Source organism: Schistocerca americana, unplaced genomic scaffold (genome assembly GCF_021461395.2).
Source record: "Schistocerca americana isolate TAMUIC-IGC-003095 unplaced genomic scaffold, iqSchAmer2.1 HiC_scaffold_229, whole genome shotgun sequence".
Lineage (NCBI taxonomy): Eukaryota > Metazoa > Arthropoda > Insecta > Orthoptera > Acrididae > Schistocerca > Schistocerca americana.
The window spans coordinates 237,501-245,000 of record NW_025725938.1 but is presented as its reverse complement, the minus strand read 5'-3'; the positions used below and the strand labels follow the sequence as shown (position 1 = coordinate 245,000).

The following is a 7,500-nucleotide window of genomic DNA, read 5'->3' as shown; positions in this document are numbered from 1 at the left end:
AGCCTGCGTCCTCTGTCGACCACAGCACCCCAACGCCAGCGCCTCTGCCGCACGAAATCGTGGACCGGCAATCACTCCACCTGCGCCCCACTCCAACCGCCCAACTCGCAACTCCAGCGGATGAACGGCGGACTTTTCCCGCAGTCGCAATGTGCAATCCACCCCTATAACATGCGTTTCATGAAGAGTTATCTCCAATATGCGACATTCCCGCTGTCCCTATACATGAGCTGCGGGCTGTACCAGTTACGAGCTAGAGACGCGACCGCGTTGCTCTCTGTACGAATGCCGATGCTGAGCGGTCAGCTAGGAGGCGCTCCATCCATGTCGGTACCGGTGAGCGTTGCACTCGCAGTCGCAAGAACGTACGGCAAGTATATTACCTGGAAGAGTCAATGACAGTCCACGCCCCCCTGCGTGGGAAGAGTCTTTCTAGGCCATGACCCACCGGAAGGGCGCAGCGTCCCCCACCCCAGACATGTGACGTCACACCATCGGTATTGACGACTAGACTGATTCCTTATAATCATTTGCCATACACCGGTGGAAGCTGCCGAGACGAGTAACTACATAGCGGGCTCGCCGTGTCACTAATGTACAGAGATACAACAGTTTCGACTGGAACCGGATTAAACGTATACACGGCGCTGATTAGTAATAGATAGAGCCATCAGAATACAGATAATGTATACAACTGTCCGTATACATGCTGAAAGACTCTGCTCACAATCACAACCACACGTCAGCCACACACCCTTATCACGCACTACTCTCTGCCTGTAACACGCACACAGACAATATGTAAGCACCAGCATGGAACAACACCCAGTGCATCCTCTCCGCCACATTAGACAATCCACACTGTCATAACCAGACTGGGAGGTCCACTCAGAAAACAGAATATCCCACCCACCCGACAACCACCATTGCTCAGCCAAGCCACCAACACCCACACATGTCCTACACAGGGGTGCACCCAACATCACAATACTGCCTCCTCTCACAGCACACAAACAATGGCAGGAATGAAAGACACAGGTCTGCCACAAGCATGGAATGAGAGCGCCGCCTGTCATGAGCCAAAGGTGCATCCTGACGTGGCAAATCAGATGATGCCGCAGGCATCCACTTACTATAATCACAATCAACAAACCGGCCGCCCCGCCCCGCCCCCCATTAAACCTTTCCTTACAACAATGTGTACCTTAACCTAACCTATATCGTACCGTAACCTAACCTATATCGTACCGTAACCTAACCTATGTCGTACCGTAACCTAACCTATGTCGTACCGTAACCTAACCTATGTCGTACCGTAACCTAACCTATGTCGTACCGTAACCTAACCTATGTCGTACCGTAACCTAACCTATGTCGTACCGTAACCTAACCTATGTCGTACCGTAACCTAACCTATGTCGTACCGTAACCTAACCTATGTCGTACCTTAACCTAACCTATGTCGTACCTTAACCTAACCTATGTCGTACCTTAACCTAACCTATGTCGTACCTTAACCTAACCTATGTCGTACCTTAACCTAACCTATGTCGTACCTTAACCTAACCTATGTCGTACCTTAACCTAACCTATGTCGTACCTTAACCTAACCTATGTCGTACCTTAACCTAACCTATGTCGTACCTTAACCTAACCTATGTCGTACCTTAACCTAACCTATGTCGTACCTTAACCTAACCTATGTCGTACCTTAACCTAACCTATGTCGTACCTTAACCTAACCTATGTCGTACCTTAACCTAACCTATGTCGTACCTTAACCTAACCTATGTCGTACCTTAACCTAACCTATGTCGTACCTTAACCTAACCTATGTCGTACCTTAACCTAACCTATGTCGTACCTTAACCTAACCTATGTCGTACCTTAACCTAACCTATGTCGTACCTTAACCTAACCTATGTCGTACCTTAACCTAACCTATGTCGTACCTTAACCTAACCTATGTCGTACCTTAACCTAACCTATGTCGTACCTTAACCTAACCTATGTCGTACCTTAACCTAACCTATGTCGTACCTTAACCTAACCTATGTCGTACCTTAACCTAACCTATGTCGTACCTTAACCTAACCTATGTCGTACCTTAACCTAACCTGTATTGCGCCTTAACCTAACCTGTATTGCGCCTTAACCTAACCTGTATTGCGCCTTAACGTAACCTGTATTGCGCCTTAACGTAACCTGTATTGCGCCTTAACGTAACCTGTATTGCGCCTTAACGTAACCTGTATTGCGCCTTAACGTAACCTGTATTGCGCCTTAACGTAACCTGTATTGCGCCTTAACGTAACCTGTATTGCGCCTTAACGTAACCTGTATTGCGCCTTAACGTAACCTGTATTGCGCCTTAACGTAACCTGTATTGCGCCTTAACGTAACCTGTATTGCGCCTTAACGTAACCTGTATTGCGCCTTAACGTAACCTGTATTGCGCCTTAACGTAACCTGTATTGCGCCTTAACGTAACCTGTATTGCGCCTTAACGTAACCTGTATTGCGCCTTAACGTAACCTGTATTGCGCCTTAACGTAACCTGTATTGCGCCTTAACGTAACCTGTATTGCGCCTTAACGTAACCTGTATTGCGCCTTAACGTAACCTGTATTGCGCCTTAACGTAACCTGCATTGCGCCTTAACGTAACCTGTATTGCGCCTTAACGTAACCTGTATTGCGCCTTAACGTAACCTGTATTGCGCCTTAACGTAACCTGTATTGCGCCTTAACGTAACCTGTATTGCGCCTTAACGTAACCGATATTGCGCCTTAACGTAACCTATATTGCGCCGTAACGTAACCTATATTGCGCCGTAACGTAACCCACATTGCCCCTTAACGTAACCCACATTGCCCCTTAACGTAACCCACATTGCCCCTTAACGTAACCCAACACACGTTGGGCCTTAACCCAACACACGTTGGGCCTTAACCCAACACACGTTGGGCCTTAACCCAACACACGTTGGGCCTTAACCCAACACACGTTGGGCCTTAACCCAACACACGTTGGGCCTTAACCCAACACACGTTGGGCCTTAACCCAACACACGTTGGGCCTTAACCCAACACACGTTGGGCCTTAACCCAACACACGTTGGGCCTTAACCCAACACACGTTGGGCCTTAACCCAACACACGTTGGGCCTTAACCCAACACACGTTGGGCCTTAACCCAACACACGTTGGGCCTTAACCTGCTCTGTAATTGTCATACGACGCGTTAAATTAGTGTAGTGTTGCCTAACTGCAACCCCCGCAATATAGTTTGCTACTCGCACTGCCCGGTCCCCAGTGTATCGCTTCATGTTAAACACCTTGCAGCTATACACTGTAATGTGGATGGCAGCAGGACGTACATGCTCAATGCCCTTTGCAGTTGTTCATTGGCATTTGCAGTTGTTCATTGGCATTCGCATGTGCGAAGCACTTAGCCTACGCTGTGGTACGGCCTGTGTCAACTGTCCGCTGATGTTGTACGTCCAAATCACACACTGTACTGCACATTGGTCCTCATGTACTGAATGATACATCGTGGTACATGTGACCGTACAACGACTGCGCCAACAACGGCGAACCATGCGGTCCAAATGTTGTGCACTCAGCTACGTGTCGTCTCCCTATAAGAGCTGGATTGCAGTGTGGTATGCCCTGGATGGCGATCAGCATGAGCCGTCTGTTGATGTAGTGGCGCGTGTTGTCAGACGTAGTCGTCTCTTCTCACACACCGTGATAGCATGGTGCACTGCGTTCCACATCTGCGACATGCGACAGAGGCCGGTTGACAGTCGTTCGCGCAATGGACATCGCATACGTACGGGGGCCACCTTCCACGTGTTCGCGAAGCGTGCACATGTTGTTGCGTGTATGTGGGCAGACATAGTGTGTCGTGACACCTGACACAGGCATGCAACAATCGTTGAATTTGCAAATGGCGATGGACGCCTACGTTTGCTGGTGACGTTATGCAAATGAACAACTGGTAAACCGTTGTGGTGCGGTTGTTCTCGCTAGAGGTGAATCAGTGATGGCGACGATCGGTTGAGCTACCAACCGGTTGTTCCAGCGATACCCACCATGCCCACGAACGTGAATGGCATCTGGGTGTGAAGCGATACGCGGCGGTGGCTGGGTGGGACCGTCCCCGGCCGGTGAGGGGGGGCCTCCCGGCGTGCTGGCCGCGCGGTGCGTGGGCGCACGCGCTACAGCCGGCTGGTGGGGGCGGCCAGTGGCAGGCGCGCCGGCCGACGGAGGCGGCAGGCGGCGCAGCTGCGCGCCGGCGCACCCTGCACGCGGCGCCGTGCGGCCAAAGTAGGTCCTCGCGGGCCCGGTGCGAAGCGCGGTGGACATCTGCAGTGTGCTGGTCCGATTGAGGACTGTGTGCGCTGAGGATGCGCCGCCGCCCGGCGCTCGGCGCCGCGACGCCGTCTGCTGCTCGGTCGCCTCTGCGGTTCTCGCAGGTGGTTTGTATCGCAGCTGTGCGGACGTGTTGGCGCGTGCGCTGTGCTGGGAGAGTTCGCTTCGGCACCCAAGTGGGGCTTTTGTCCTTCTGTGGCGCTGGCGTTGGAGCTGCCGGTCACCGTAGGTGGCGCGTGTTGTCTCCCGCCGGCAATGCCACGACAGCACGCTCCCGGGCCTCTGTCGGCAGCGGCAAGCTCAGTTGGGAGCACGGGTGGTCGCACCTAAAGCGTCTACTCGCCAAACTCCGGGCGATTGCGCCTCTCTCGAACCCGACCAAGTACTTAGGACGGCGCTGCGCGCCGCCGGGACCTGAGAGGGTTTCGAGGTGTATTGTGCAGGGGAGCTCAGCCTCCTCCTGTTTGCAGAATAATTGAGCGGACGCTTGCGTGTTCGCGCGGGCCCCCGGGACACACTCCCGGGCGGCCGGCTGCTCAGCTCTAGTTGACGCAGCTCCCTGGTTGATCCTGCCAGTAGTCATATGCTTGTCTCAAAGATTAAGCCATGCATGTCTCAGTACAAGCCGCATTAAGGTGAAACCGCGAATGGCTCATTAAATCAGTTATGGTTCCTTAGATCGTACCCACGTTACTTGGATAACTGTGGTAATTCTAGAGCTAATACATGCAAACAGAGTCCCGACCAGAGATGGAAGGGACGCTTTTATTAGATCAAAACCAATCGGTCGGCTCGTCCGGTCCGTTTGCCTTGGTGACTCTGAATAACTTTGGGCTGATCGCACGGTCCTCGTACCGGCGACGCATCTTTCAAATGTCTGCCTTATCAACTGTCGATGGTAGGTTCTGCGCCTACCATGGTTGTAACGGGTAACGGGGAATCAGGGTTCGATTCCGGAGAGGGAGCCTGAGAAACGGCTACCACATCCAAGGAAGGCAGCAGGCGCGCAAATTACCCACTCCCGGCACGGGGAGGTAGTGACGAAAAATAACGATACGGGACTCATCCGAGGCCCCGTAATCGGAATGAGTACACTTTAAATCCTTTAACGAGTATCTATTGGAGGGCAAGTCTGGTGCCAGCAGCCGCGGTAATTCCAGCTCCAATAGCGTATATTAAAGTTGTTGCGGTTAAAAAGCTCGTAGTTGGATTTGTGTCCCACGCTGTTGGTTCACCGCCCGTCGGTGTTTAACTGGCATGTATCGTGGGACGTCCTGCCGGTGGGGCGAGCCGAAGGCGTGCGACGCGCCTCGTGCGTGCTCGTGCGTCCCGAGGCGGACCCCGTTGCAATCCTACCAGGGTGCTCTTGAGTGAGTGTCTCGGTGGGCCGGCACGTTTACTTTGAACAAATTAGAGTGCTTAAAGCAGGCAAGCCCGCCTGAATACTGTGTGCATGGAATAATGGAATAGGACCTCGGTTCTATTTTGTTGGTTTTCGGAACCCGAGGTAATGATTAATAGGGACAGGCGGGGGCATTCGTATTGCGACGTTAGAGGTGAAATTCTTGGATCGTCGCAAGACGAACAGAAGCGAAAGCATTTGCCAAGTATGTTTTCATTAATCAAGAACGAAAGTTAGAGGTTCGAAGGCGATCAGATACCGCCCTAGTTCTAACCATAAACGATGCCAGCCAGCGATCCGCCGCAGTTCCTCCGATGACTCGGCGGGCAGCCTCCGGGAAACCAAAGCTTTTGGGTTCCGGGGGAAGTATGGTTGCAAAGCTGAAACTTAAAGGAATTGACGGAAGGGCACCACCAGGAGTGGAGCCTGCGGCTTAATTTGACTCAACACGGGAAACCTCACCAGGCCCGGACACCGGAAGGATTGACAGATTGATAGCTCTTTCTTGATTCGGTGGGTGGTGGTGCATGGCCGTTCTTAGTTGGTGGAGCGATTTGTCTGGTTAATTCCGATAACGAACGAGACTCTAGCCTGCTAACTAGTCGCGTGACATCCTTCGTGCTGTCAGCGATTACTTTTCTTCTTAGAGGGACAGGCGGCTTCTAGCCGCACGAGATTGAGCAATAACAGGTCTGTGATGCCCTTAGATGTTCTGGGCCGCACGCGCGCTACACTGAAGGAATCAGCGTGTCTTCCTAGGCCGAAAGGTCGGGGTAACCCGCTGAACCTCCTTCGTGCTAGGGATTGGGGCTTGCAATTGTTCCCCATGAACGAGGAATTCCCAGTAAGCGCGAGTCATAAGCTCGCGTTGATTACGTCCCTGCCCTTTGTACACACCGCCCGTCGCTACTACCGATTGAATGATTTAGTGAGGTCTTCGGACTGGTACGCGGCATTGACTCTGTCGTTGCCGATGCTACCGGAAAGATGACCAAACTTGATCATTTAGAGGAAGTAAAAGTCGTAACAAGGTTTCCGTAGGTGAACCTGCGGAAGGATCATTACCGACTAGACTGCATGTCGTTCGATGTGCGTGTCGTGTCGCGCAACACGCTACCTGTACGGCTCGCAGTAGCCGTGCGCCGCGTGCGGAACCACGCGTGCTTCTCAAAACTAACGCCAATGTTGTGTGGTACGAGCGCTGAAGCGCTGGAGCGGCTGGCCTGCGGCACCTGGCGCCTGGCGCCGGTTTTGAATGACTTTCGCCCGACTGCCTGTCCGCTCCGGTGTGGAGCCGTACGACGCCCATCGGCCGTGAGGCCGTTGGACACAGAACGCTTGAACAGGGGCCGCCACACGCCTACGTCCCGCCTATGCAACTGTCTTGAAAGAGACAGTGGAAACTAAGAAAAGATCACCCAGGGCGGTGGATCACTCGGCTCGTGGGTCGATGAAGAACGCAGCAAATTGCGCGTCGACATGTGAACTGCAGGACACATGAACATCGACGTTTCGAACGCACATTGCGGTCCATGGATTCCGTTCCCGGGCCACGTCTGGCTGAGGGTCGGCTACGTATACTGAAGCGCGCGGCGTTTGCCCCGCTTCGCAGACCTGGGAGCGTCGCGGCCGCCTGTGGGGCCGGCCGCGCCTCCTGAAACGTGCGATGCGCGCCCGTCGCCTGGCGGTTCGCATACCGGTACTTACTCGGTAGCGTGCACA

At 53.2% G+C, this 7,500-nt stretch overlaps 2 non-coding genes across 2 annotated transcripts; both read left to right on the top strand.

The window, feature by feature from the left end:
- Positions 1-4,932: 4,932 nt before the first annotated feature.
- Positions 4,933-6,842, top strand: LOC124575274. The gene has a single exon (XR_006972385.1). It is a non-coding gene; the product is annotated as a small subunit ribosomal RNA (ribosomal RNA).
- A 351-nt stretch (positions 6,843-7,193) lies between these two features.
- Positions 7,194-7,348, top strand: LOC124575236. The gene has a single exon (XR_006972357.1). It is a non-coding gene; the product is annotated as a 5.8S ribosomal RNA (ribosomal RNA).
- The last annotated feature ends 152 nt before the right edge of the window (positions 7,349-7,500 follow it).